This window comes from Ictidomys tridecemlineatus, chromosome 13 (genome assembly GCF_052094955.1).
Source record: "Ictidomys tridecemlineatus isolate mIctTri1 chromosome 13, mIctTri1.hap1, whole genome shotgun sequence".
Taxonomy (NCBI): Eukaryota; Metazoa; Chordata; class Mammalia; order Rodentia; family Sciuridae; genus Ictidomys; species Ictidomys tridecemlineatus.
In genome coordinates, this window is record NC_135489.1 from 79,889,589 (window position 1) to 79,903,252 (window position 13,664).

Genomic DNA, 13,664 nt, shown 5'->3' on the forward strand with positions numbered 1-13,664 from the left:
TGGTGAATTTCTACATTATATACAATCACAAGCCTGGGATCCTAATTAGAGTAAGATGTGCTCCATGTTTGTATAAATATGTCAAATTATACTCTACCATCATGTATAACTAAAAAGAATAACAATAAATAAATAAATTTTTAAAAGATAATGCAATAACTGATAGTCCCTCTCAGGATGGGGCAATAGAAGTAATTAGCTTGTTTCCTACTGGAAATGGATCAATCAGAGAAGATAATGCCAAATCAGTGTAAGCATTATTTCAGGAAATGTTCTCCAACCTGAGACTTGTGTTTCTTCAATCTAGTGATTGAGTAAGGTCCTTAGTTTATTTTCCTGAATAGACAATGCAGGTACTGCAATCTGGGCTGTGGAGTGAGCATTTCCAAATGAAGCATTTATTGTATCAACATTCATCACAAAAAAAGATGGAATCACACATTCTGTACTTTATCAGCACAGCTTCAACATGTTTTAGATTTAAAAAAACAAGGAAGAGGAAACACATAGACCAAGAGTCATAGAACTTGGCTTCTGAGCTCAGTCACTGATGGAAAGGAGTAATCTCCCTGAACACTGTCTTCTTTATAAAGCATGTCAGAAGAAGGATGTCAATTCTAATGTGTGTGTCCAGTATAAATAGAGATTTTTTTGTTTGTTTTTCTTACAAAAAGATGCATAGTCATTTTTCAATTAATGTTTTCTGCTAAAAATAGAAAATGCTCATTTTATATCAATATTTATAATTAAGCAAATAAAATATTCTGAACATGGAAATAATAATTACTTTTCTAAAAATCCAGGTATACATTTATTTTTCCAGCTTTAATTGTATAATATTTCATTTCATTTTCATTAAACAATGCAGAGATTTTACTAAAAAAAACACTATCACATTTAATAGTTTTTACAACTTGAGCCCTTCAGTGAAAGCTTTAGGATAAAGAAACTACAATTTCAAAGTAACCAAGCTAACTATAAATGAATACTAACTAGAACTTTCACACATCCACAGGTGAATTATTTCCTCTAATATAGGAGAAGCACTAAACACAAGAAACTTAGCAGTACAAACCACCACAACAAAGAACAAAGCAAATAGCTAACAGCAGCATAGGAATGAAAACTTTGTAAAGTGAGAATGAATTACCCATTTAAAATGTAAAAGCCTAGCAAAATGAAAAGTAACTTCATTTCTAAGTCTCAACATTGTCCTTGTATTAAAAGATATGTTTTTTCTTCTATAACTAGATATTGGTTTTCTTTGTCCAGAGGAAAATCACCAGGTTATCTGGGTGTTTATTCTTCTGTTAATTACTACTTAAACTGTGATAAAACGTTTATGTGTCCACATCCTCAAAATAAATTAAGTGGTACCTCTAAGGAAACGTGTTAAGTTCCACCTTCCTATTGATTTTAAGTATATTTTATAGGTAAGTATGTTAGAATTAAATGAGTAATGTCAAAAGTAAAATGAGTCATAAGTCAGCTGAGCAAAAGTATTCAGTCTATAACATCTCTACCGATCTTTGCCTCAATTATCTGATACAATGGAAACAGAAAAAGCAGATTATGAAACAAGAAAAAAAGGCATGCTGATGTTGAGACTAAGATTTTTAACTCCTGATTCTTATTGACCAAATGGATACTATTTATATACAGAAGCTAGTTACTAGGAAACTGGGAGCTTTCCTGAAAGAAACCTTCCACTTTTTATGAAAAGCTCAATGCTGCAATGTACTCATTCAGACCAAATGTTCCTTTGATACTGATTTTGGGGAAGGATGTGAGAATTACTCAGATTCAGATTTAGGGTTTAAAGACTCTTAAGAAATAGACACATACAGAGAAATTACTGGGTCTCATCAGAGAAGACTTAAGTAACCGGGTTTATCATAGAATTATCCCTTTAAATCATCACAGACAAGGCCCAGGCAGGATACTGCTTATCTCTGAAGAGAAGTATAAATGAAGCAACATTAAAACAGATGGATTTCTTGATTTTTTCAATAACATAGCTCTAGGAAAACAAAAACCTCTAAAATCACATATTTAAACTCATCCTGTTAACTCTAACATTTCAAAATAATTCCTAAACTAAAACAATGTTTAAAACAAAACTTTATTGCCTCCAAAATAGGATTTTGTATTTTCAGTGGTTTATCAAAAATATATTTCTTATAATTTTGAGGTAAATGTGTTACACAACTCAAAATCTTAAAACTATCTTAATACATTAAAATTTACAGGGCACCTTTTAGTATTTTTTAAATTTTTTTTAGTTGTAGATGAACACAATAATATACCTTTATTTTATTTATTTATTTTTATGTGGCACTGAGGATCAAACCCAGTGCTTCACACTGAGTGCTCTACAACTGAGCCTCAACTCCAGCCAGCCTTTCAGTTTCTATGTGCAGTTTTCAAATTCTTTTACTCAATATTTTTAAAATGTAGTTAGCATATTATAGAGACTGTTACATTGCTGCACACTTTTTGTAATCTTATTTGATATAATCATTTTCAGAGTTATTTTTGTATATTTACAGGGACTTAAAGTGAACAGATCCACTCTCTTTTTTTTTTTTAGAGAGAGTGAGAGAGGAGAGAGAGAGAGAGAATTTTTAATATTTATTTCTTAGTTCTCGGCGGACACAACATCTTTGTTGGTATGTGGTGCTGAGGATTGAACCCGGGCTGCACGCATGCCAGGCGAGCGCGCTACCGCTTGAGCCACATCCCCAGCCCCCAGATCCACTCTCCCCCTACCCTCAATTAAAATTGAAAACACAGAGACAACAAGAAATGTGATTAAGTTCTAGGAGGGAAATTCTAATCATTAAAGTGTAGGGATGCAGAAGTCAACTTCTTACACCCATTTTCTATGATACAGAATAAACTTTATAAAACTGCAGCCAAGTATTTTTAAGAATCTTTCAATTTGCTCCAATGGGTTTCTTTTTTTTAATTGATTTTATTTAAAAAAAATACATGACAGCAGAATGGATTACAATTCTTATTACACATATAGAGCACATTTTTTCATATCTCTGGTTGTATATAAAGTATGTAGACACCCAATTTATGTCTTCATACATGTACTTTGGATAATGATGTCCATCACATTCCACCATCCTTGCTAATTCTTGCCCCCTCCCTTTCCCTCCCACCCTTCTTCCCTATATAGAATTCATCTAATCCTCCCATGCTCCTCATCCTAACCCCACTATAAGTAAGCCTCCTTATATCACAGTAAACATTTGGCATTTGTTTTGGGGTGTTTGGCTAACTCACTTAGCATTATCTTCTCCAATGCCATACATTTACCTGCAAATGCCATGATTTTATTCTCTTTGATTGCTGAGTAAAATTCCATTGTGTGTATATATGCCACATTTTTTTAATCCATTCATCTGCTGAGGGCCTCTACATTGGCTCCACAGTTTAGCTATTGTGAATTGTGCTGCTATAAACATTGATGTGATTGTGTCCCTGTAGCATGCTGTTTTTAAGTCCTTTGGGTATAGTTCGAGGAGAGGGATAGCTGGGTCAAATGGTGGTTGCATTTCCAGATTTCCAAGGAATCTCCACACCGCTTTCTATATTGGCTGCACCAATTTGCAGTCCCACCAGCAATGTAAGAGTATACCTTTTCCTCTACATCCTATCCAACACTTATTGTTATTTGTCTTCATAATAGCTGCCATACTGACAGTGAGATGTTATCTTAGAGTAGTTTTGATTTGCATTTCTCTGATTGCTAGAGATTCTGAGCATTTTTTCATATATTTGTTGATTGATTGTATATCCTCTCCTGAGAAGTGTCTGTTCAGGTCCTTGGCCCATTTGTTGATTGGATTGTTTGTGGGTTTTTTGGTGCTTAGCTTTGTTTAGTTGTAGTTGGACACAATACCTTGATTTTATTCATTTATTTTTATGTGGTGCTGAGGATCAAACCCAGGGTCTTGCATGTGTGAGGTGAGCGCTCTACCGCTGAGCCACAACCCCAGCCCTGGTGCTTAGCTTTTTGAGTTCTTTATATATCCTAGAGATTAGTGCTCTATCTGATGTGTGAGGGGTAAAAATTTGCTCCCAGAATGTAAGCTCTCTGCTCACCTACAGATTGTTTCTTTTGCTGAAAAGAAACTTTTTTACTTTGATTTCACCCCATTTTTTGATTCTTGGTTTTAATTCTTGTGCTATAGGAGTCTTATTAAGGAAATTGGGGCTTAATCCCACATGATGAAGATTAGGACCTACTTTTTCTTGTATTGAACAGAGAGTTCCTAGTTTAATTCCTAGATCCTTGATCCATTTTGAGTTAAGTTTTGTGCATGGTGAGAGATAGGGGTTTAATTTCATTTTGTTGCATATGGATTTCCAATTTTCCCAGCACCATTTGCTGAAGGCAGACTGGTAGGCCAATGGTACAGAATAGAGGACACAGAAACTAACCCAAAAAATTACAACTACCTTATATTAGACAAAGTTGCCAAAAACATGCACTGGAGAAAAACATGCACTGGAGAAAAGATAGCTCCAATGGATTTCTGGGTTTGCTCCTTTAAAATCAGGATATTCTGCTTTTGCTCAGGTGGCAGTATGGCAATCTGATCAGCAATCAGCTGAAGAAGCTTCATGATCAAAGTTGCTTTGTATTGATCCTCTGGAGTTACCTGGCTCTATTCAAAACTAAAACTTCTTGGCGGGCCTCCACCTTGCTTGCTTGCCCCCTGCATACCTGCTCCCTGAATTCTTCCCCCTTGTATGCTTGCCCCTGTGCGTGCCACCTCCAGGATTTCCTACTCCTAAAATGCTTGGGACCTGTCTGAATCCGTCAGGATCCCTATATTAATAGGACAAGGACCCTGGTTTCCACCAGTCCTGGGGCCTCTTGAATTAGGCCCAGGTCGTCTCATCTCTAATCCTCTTGCTTCCAGCCCTATGGCTTCCATGGACAGCTTTCCATTGCTCTTGTCTCCATTATCTTGTATCTAAGACCTCTGTTTCCATGGCTCAAGCCTCATCACTTGAGAACCTCTGCCTCCTCTACTATCCATAGATAGACCTCTTCAATCTATCATAGGTCCTGTAGGCTCTCCAATTAGTAATCTGGGATCTGATAATGGCCCTTATCTCACATAATGAGAGGAAGGACCACAGGTGTCATGACCAGAGTAATTGTGCATGTGGGGACCCTGATGAGGTGGGCTCAGATAACCCCTAGGTTCTACTTATCCAGTAATTAAATGCAGAGTCCCTCCATGTGGGTCATTTGGAGCACCTCCTGACAGTCCTTGAGGAGGTAGGCTTCCACCAGTCATGGGTCCCTGAGGCACAGAAGCTTTAGGATCTGACATCTGTACTTGTCCCTGTTCTAAGAGCACTGGGCCAACTCCTGGTATTTCTTGTGCCTGCATTGCTTTTCCAGGAGTGAAGGAACCAGGACCAGTTCCAGAAACTCCTGCTGGTATTGACCCTGGAGCTAGAATTCCACTCTGGATAGGAGTCTTCATTAGAGGAGGAATGTCCTTAATGAGTTTTCTCCACCATGCGACCAGCGCACTGGTTTCATTAATGAGGTTCTTGGAATAAAAGTTAGCTAGCAGATATCGAAATAAACACACAGACTCAGTTACCTTTTTCTATGACCAGGTCCGAGACGGCTCCCCTCTCTGGCTCCCACCTCGAACCACCCATAGGGCAGCAAGGATTACTCAGGGCTAGCAGGAGAGAGAGAGAGAGAGAGAGGGAGAGAGAGAGAGAGAGAGAGAGGGTGAGCACACCAGGGAGTAGCCTTTTATTGGGAAACAAGAAATTCAGGGGAGAATTCCATCCAATGAAGTTTGAGGGGGGGCACACTCCAAGGTCAGGGTCAGTGATTGGGCCCCGGGGTTTGTGGTCAGTCACACTCCCACACGGATGGGTTCTCTCATCAGGAGAGGGATGGGAAAGCTCCGACACAGCCAGAACACCTCAGACCCAACCAGGAGTTGCACAGTCACATGTGAGAATGGCTTTCCACAGTCTTCCACCCATGTACTGAGGCTAAGGATCTGGAGGATACTATTCATTGAGTATAACATTAGGTCCTGGATACAGCCCAGGGTCAGGACCAGCACCAGGGCTGGACACAAGACTGAGATTTGCCTGTGATCAGTGGTGTGACATATACCTTGCAATGCAGAATTTTCAGAGCAATTGCAGGATCCATGATTCGCATCACTACTTGTGCCTGCAGTGCATAAGCCTGTTGTGGATTTTGAAATAATCTGTTTGGAACTTCTTGGTGATTATTCTGGACACAGAGCTTCATCTGCCTCATTATCTCAATCATCTGTTCTGGGTGGAGACTGGCAACTACTTTGGTATTTGATTCGAGAGCATTTTCTGGATCAAAGGGGTCTCCATAGGGTGAGTCAATGATGGGTGCTGAAGCCATAACCTTTGGGTTTTTCCCGTCTCTCTATCACATACTAGATGGAAACTGACAACAGAACCTACCTCTGAGAAAATTCCTTTAACTGCTTCTCAGTTGCCTCATCCAGTGTTACCCACAAACACTGATTGCAGAGACCAAGACATTGCAGTGTTGCTCACCACCACACTAGACATGATTCCAGTCATGCACACAGCTGATAGCAAATTCTTCTATGAGTCGCCCCAAATATGTTTCAAATTTACAAGTATTTTTTCCACTTTTTAACCCCTGAATCACCTTTCTGTCTGTCATGTGGACAGGTCAGGGCTCGTTACCCTGGAGAATCTCTGGCCTCCGTTCCTATACATTTATATTTCCTCTTCTTTGTGTTAATAAGTGTTCACCCATCACCATGAGGTCTGGGCTGATCTGCTTTCTGTCTAGTCATCATAATCCAAGCCCAAAGGCCTGGACTGTACCTTGGGTGGAGATCAGGTACTGCTGCCACAGGCAGAGTAGGTGAAACAGAAACTGCATTAGTCCAACACCTTCATTTTATTGATGAACCTCAAGAAAAGCAAGCACCATGTATGGAAGAAGAGCAAGGACCCTAGTTTGAATGATCCCAGTGCTTTTGATAGAACCCAAGTTATTGTAGAAAATACAGTAGGGAGATATCAACACACTGATTAAAAACCTAATGTCACATTTGAATCCTAAAGGTTTTGGGAATAAAGATATGACTCTAGAGCAAAAGAAGTTGTAGAATTCACTTTTTGTTGTCTTTTAATGCTTTCTGTGAGATAGGACTCACAGTTGGCCTTTTTTTCTTGTTAAGTTTAATTTTATTTCCTGTGCAGTTTGCACTGCTTTGTGACTTTCCATTTAAGACATACAAGATATTCATGTTATTTTGTATGTCTTAAGTGAAAAGATGCATGGAATAATAAAAACAATATAAACCACAGATATCCCAAAATGCCTAATGAATGAAATATTGCCCTTTCATTGCAGAGGCTAAGGAACCCTCCACAAATCACATCTGTTTAGTATTCTATTTTCTTTATGCTTTTACCAAAATAAATGTAATGTATTCATATATATATATATATATATATATATATATATATATATATATATATTTAATTTTATCAATTTATCTACTTCAATTCTTTTTATTACATAATTTAAAAAATTGTTTGTTTTATTTAGAATTTTTCATTTATTTACAAGAAACTTAATTGTGTGCTTTTTAGGTGTTTAAATAATAGTGCAGTATTATTTAGGTCTGTCTGGTTTTGATTGCTCATATTTATCAATAGGGTTTTCAACCTAACTCATTTTGTACATGTAATTCATTTGCATTAATTTCCCAACTACTTCTAAATTTTTTTTTATTTCATCTTTAAAACAAGTTGCTTAAAAGGATATATTCATTTTGCTTTCCATTTTGTAATTGTAGGTATTTTTTCTCATTTTTGTCTATTTCTCCATCAGAATCAGGAATTATAACCTATAAAGAACTCATAAATATTTTTCTTGGTGGTCTACTTAAGGTGTGGTAACTTTTAAAAATTATAGTGCACTAATAAAAAGGGAAGAAGCAAGGAATATGGAAGCAGTGGAGCCTGAAATGGAGAAAATTGCATTACATGAATATATGAATATATCAGAATGATATATTATAATACCATGTGTTGACATGATTTGTTCTTATGGTGCTTAGTTGGACTCTGAGTATGATAATCTAGTATGTTTCAGAGTTGTAACTGCCTACTTGATTGAACCAGTTGTAGTTTTGCATTTTTTCTTAACTAAATGCAGCAATTTGTCTGAGCCATATGTCCAGCAGTGAAGCTCCTTTATTAATGGTTTGAAATCTTTAGCCAAGGCCAGGTTAAGACAGTGTTTTCTGATTGTGACGATACTGACCCATAGCTCTATCACAGTTAACTACAGTAGATTCACATCACCTTTTCTGTATATTGGTTAATTTTTAAATTTTGGCTATTTTTAAAATTTCTCATTTTTGATTAATATTTATTTCCAAATGAATAATTAAAATAAAAAAATCAGTTAGCAATAACTGTCAATAAAATAAAAGAAGCAGAAGTGGTTGGTTAAGGATCTGGGAAGCCCACTGTAGAGTTTCTTTGAGTTGAGATGAGTGACAGCAGATGAAGCAGTCTCTAGTTCTATGATGTATCATTTCTTTTTACATACTAGAACTATATAAAGAAGCTCCTCAATTTATGGTAGAACTGTGTACCAAAATAAAACTTCATAAGTTGAAAATATCATGTTGAAAACACATTTAATACACTTAATCTACCAAGTGTTACATCTTAGCTTCACCTATCTTAAATGTGCTTAGAACACTTACATCAGCCTACACTTGAGTAAAATCAACTCACACAAAACCTGTTTGTAATAAGATGCTGAATATTTCATGTAATTTATGGAATACTATACTGAATGTAAAAACAAACAAACAAACAAAACCCAAACTCAGAATGGTTGTATGGGTACACTTTGGAGTCAATTTAAAGTTAAAAATGGTAAGTCAAATCATCAAAAATCAAAAATTCTCTGTATTCTTCTCCAATGAGTCAAGAAATCAATATAAAAGAACTCAAGCAGAGTGGGAGTTATAGACAAGGAGAATCAGGGAGCAAATTTTGCTTTAGCTATGAAAAGAGAATGGCTGCTAATAGGATTTATTTATCCTGTGACTGGAGTAGATTTATCACATTTAAACTATAAACTATGCCAAGACAGAAGAAAATTAAAATAAACAAATCTGAGAAGGATCCACCTTTGCATAAATTACACAAATATTTTTATTTTTTTTTTTTTTTTTTTTTTTTTTTTTTTTTTTTTTTTTTTTTTTTTTTTTTTTTATTTTTTATTTTTTTTTTTTTTATTGATTGTTCAAAACATTACAGAGCTCAAGACATATCATCTTTCATACATTTGACTCAATTGGGTTTTGTACTCCCCAAATACATAATACAGACTCACTTCTGTTACATACTCACATTTTTACATAATGGCTTATTAGTGACTGTTGTATTCTGCTACCTTTCCTATCCCCTACTATCCCCCCTCCCCTCCCCTCCCCTCCCATCTTCCCTCTCTACCTCCTCTGCTGTTGTTCAATTCTTTCCCCTTTTTTTTTCCCCCCACCCCCTTGCCCCTCATAACCTCTTATAATTTTGTGTATCACTGAAGGTCTCCTACCATTTCCATATGTTTTCCCTTCTCTCTTGCTTTCTCTCCCCCCATTCGTCTTAGTTTACTGTTAGTCTTTTCCTCATGCTCTTCCTTCCTGTTCTATTCTTAGTGGCTCTCTTTATATCAAAGAAGACATTTGACATTTGTTTTTTAGGGCTTGGCTAGCTTCACTTAGCATAATCTGCTCTAATGCCATCCATTTCCCTGCAAATTCTATGATTTTGTCGTTTCTTAGTGCTGCATAATACTCCATTGTGTATAGCTGCCACAATTTTTTTATCCACTCATCTATTGAAGGGCATCTAGGTTGGTTCCACAGTCTAGCTATTGTGAATTGTGCTGCTATAATCATTGATGTGGCCGTATCCGTATAGTGTGCTCTTTTAAGGTCCTCAGGGAATAGTCCAAGAAGGGCAATAGCTGGGTCAAATGGTGGATCCATTCCCAGCTTTCCCAGGAATCTCCATACTGCTTTCCAGATTGGCCTCACCATTTTGCAGTCCCACCAGCAGTGAACAAGTGTGCCCTTTTCCCCACATCCTCGCCAACACTTATTGTTGTTTGACTTCATAATGGCTGCCAATCTTACAGGAGTGAAATGGTATCTTAGGGTGGTTTTGATTTGCATTTCTCTGATTGCTAGAGATGGTGAGCATTTTCTCATGTGCTTGTGGATTGATTGTATGTCCTCCTCTGAGAAGTGTCTGTTCAGGTCCTTGGCCCATTTGTTGATTGGATTATTTGTTATCTTATTGTTTAATTTTTTGAGTTCTTTGTACATTCTGGATATTAGGGCTCTATCTGAGGTGTGAGGGGTAAAAATTTGTTCCCAGGATGTAGGCTCTCTATTTACCTCTTTTACTGTTTCTCTTGCTGAGAAAAAACTTTTTAGTTTAAGTAGGTCCCATTTATTTATTCTTGTCATTAACTCTTGGGCTACGGGCGTTCTATTAAGGAATTTGGAGCCCGACCCCACAATATGTAGATCGTAGCCAACTTTTCCTTCTATCAGACGCAGTGTCTCTGTTTTTATATCTAGCTCCTTGATCCATTTTGAGTTAACTTTTGTGGCTGGCGAGAGAAAGGGATTCAATTTCATTTTGTTGCATATGGATTTCCAATTTTCCCAGCACCATTTGTTGAAGATGCTATCCTTCCTCCATTGCATGTTTTTAGCCCCTTTATCAAATATAAGATAGTTGTAACTTTGTGGATGAGTCTCTGTGTCCTCTATTCTGTACCATTGGTCCACCTGCCTGTTTTGGTACCAGTACCATGCTGTTTTTGTTACTATTGCTTTGTAGTACAGTTTGAGCTCTGGTATCGCTATACCTCCAGATTCACACTTCCTGCTTAGAATTGCTTTTGCTATTCTGGGTCTTTTGTTTTTCCATATGAATTTCATGATTGCTTTATCTATTTCTACAAGAAATGTCTTTGGGATTCTGATTGGCATCGCATTAAACCTGTAGAGAACTTTGGGTAATATCGCCATTTTGATGATGTTAGTTCTGCCTATCCATGAACAGGGTACATTTTTCCATCTTCTGAGATCTTCTTCTATCTCTCTCTTTAAGGTTCTGTAGTTTTCATTGTATAAATCTTTCACCTCTTTTGTTAGGTTGATTCCCAAGTATCTTATTTTCTTTGAGGATATTGTGAATGGAGTGGTTTTCCTTATTTCCATTTCAGAGGTTTTGTTGCTGATATACAGGAATGCCTTTGATTTGTGCGTGTTGATTTTATATCCTGCCACTTTGCTGAATTCATTTATTAACTCTAGTAGCTTCTTTGTAGATCCTTTTGGGTCTGTTAAGTAGATTATCATGTCATCTGCAAATAGCGATAATTTAATTTCTTCTTTTCCTATTTTTATGCCTTTAATTTCTTTTGTCTGTCTAATTGCTCTGGCTAGTACTTCGAGAACTAAATTGAATAGAAGTGGTGATAGAGGACATCCCTGTCTTGTTCCAGATTTTAGAGGGAATGCCTTCAGTTTTTCTCCGTTTAGGATGATGCTAGCCTGAGGTTTAGCATATATAGCTTTTACAATGTTGAGGTAAGTTCCTGATATCCCTAGTTTTTCTAATGTTTTGAACATAAAGGGATGTTGTATTTTGTCAAATGCTTTTTCTGCATCTATCGAGATGATCATATGGTTCTTGTCTTTAAGCCTATTGATGTGGTGAATAGCATGTATTGATTTCCGTATATTGAACCAGCCTTGCATCCCAGGGATGAATCCTACTTGATCATGGTGCACAAGTTTTCTGATATGTTTTTGTATTCGATTCGCCAGAATTTTATTGAGAATTTTTGCATCCAAGTTCATTAGAGATATTGGTCTGTAGTTTTCTTTCTTTGAAGTGTCTTTGTCTGGTTTTGGGATCAGGGTGATGTTGGCCTCATAGAATGAATTTGGAAGAGCTCCTTCTTTTTCTATTTCTTGAAATAGTTTGAAAAGTATTGGTATTAGTTCTTCTTTGAAGGTTTTGTAGAACTCCGCTGTATACCCATCAGGTCCAGGGCTTTTCTTGGTTGGTAGTCTTTTGATGGCTTCTTCTATTTCTTCCTTTGTTATTGGTCTGTTTAAACTGTGTGTGTCTTCCTGTCTCAATCTGGGCAAATCATATGCCTTAAGAAATTTATCGATATCCTCGCTATCTTCTATTTTATTAGAATATAGGGTTTCAAAATACTTTCTAATTATCTTCTGTATTTCTGTAGTGTCGGTTGTGATATTGCCTTTTTCATCCCGTATATTAGTAATTTGAGTTCTCTCTCTTCTTCTTTTTGTTAGCATAGCTAAGGGCTTGTCTATCTTATTTATTTTTTCAAAGAACCAACTTTTAGTTTTATCAATTTTTTCAATGGTTTTTTTTGTTTCAATTTCGTTTATTTCTGCTCTAATTTTAATTATTTCTTGTCTTCTACTACAATTGCTGTTGTTTTGTTCTTCCTTTTCTAGGTTTTTGAGGTGTAGTGTGAGTTCATTTATTTGTTGGTTTTTTCTTTTTTTGATGAAAGAACTCCAGGATATGAATTTCCCTCTTAAAACTGCTTTCATTGTGTCCCATAGATTCCGGTATGTTGTGTCTGTATTATCATTTGACTCTAAGAATTTTTTTATCTCTTCCTTTATGTCTTCTGTAACCCATTGATCATTCAATAACATATTGTTCATTTTCCATGTGGTGTAGGATTTCTCCTTCCTTTTTTTATCATTGATTTCCAATTTCATTCCATTATGGTCAGATATGGTGCATGGTATTATCTCCACACTTTTATATTTACTAAGATTTGCCTTATGGCATAATATATGGTCTATTTTTGAGTAGGATCCATGTGCTGCTGAGAAGAACGTGTATCCACTTGATGATGATTGGTATATTCTATATATGTCAGTTAGGTCTAGGTTATTGATTGTGCTGTTGAGTTCTATAGTTTCTTTATTCAGTTTTTGTCTAGAGGATCTGTCTAATGGCGAGAGCGGTGTGTTGAAGTCACCCGTAATTATTGTGTTATGGTCTATTTGACTCTTGAACTTGAGGAGCGTTTGTTTTATGTAGATTGCAGCTCCATTGTTTGGTGCATACAAATTGATAATTGTTATGTCTTGTTGGTGGATGGTCCCTTTTAACAGTATATAGTGTCCTTCTTTATCCTTCTTAATTAACTTAGGTTTGAAGTTGATTTTATTTGATATGAGTATGGCCACTCCTGCTTGCTTCCGAGGGCCATGTGAGTGGTATGATTTTTCCCAACCTTTTACCTTCAGCCTGTGTATGTCTTTTCCTATCATATGAGTCTCCTGAAGGCAGCATATTGTTGGATTTGTTTTTTTGATCCAGGTTGCTAGCCTATGTCTCTTGATTGGTGAGTTTAGGCCATTAACATTTAAAGTCACAATTGAGATATGATTTGTACTTCCAGTCATGCTTCTTTATTTATTTATTTTAGTTTGGCTAGTTTTACTTTTTTTGGTTATTTTCCTCCTCCTTTACTGGGA

General features: G+C 36.5%; 1 pseudogene; it reads right to left on the reverse strand.

The window, feature by feature from the left end:
- Positions 1-4,469: 4,469 nt before the first annotated feature.
- On the reverse strand, positions 4,470-6,615 carry LOC144369710 (cleavage stimulation factor subunit 2 tau variant-like; annotated as a pseudogene).
- Between the last annotated feature and the right edge of the window lie 7,049 nt (positions 6,616-13,664).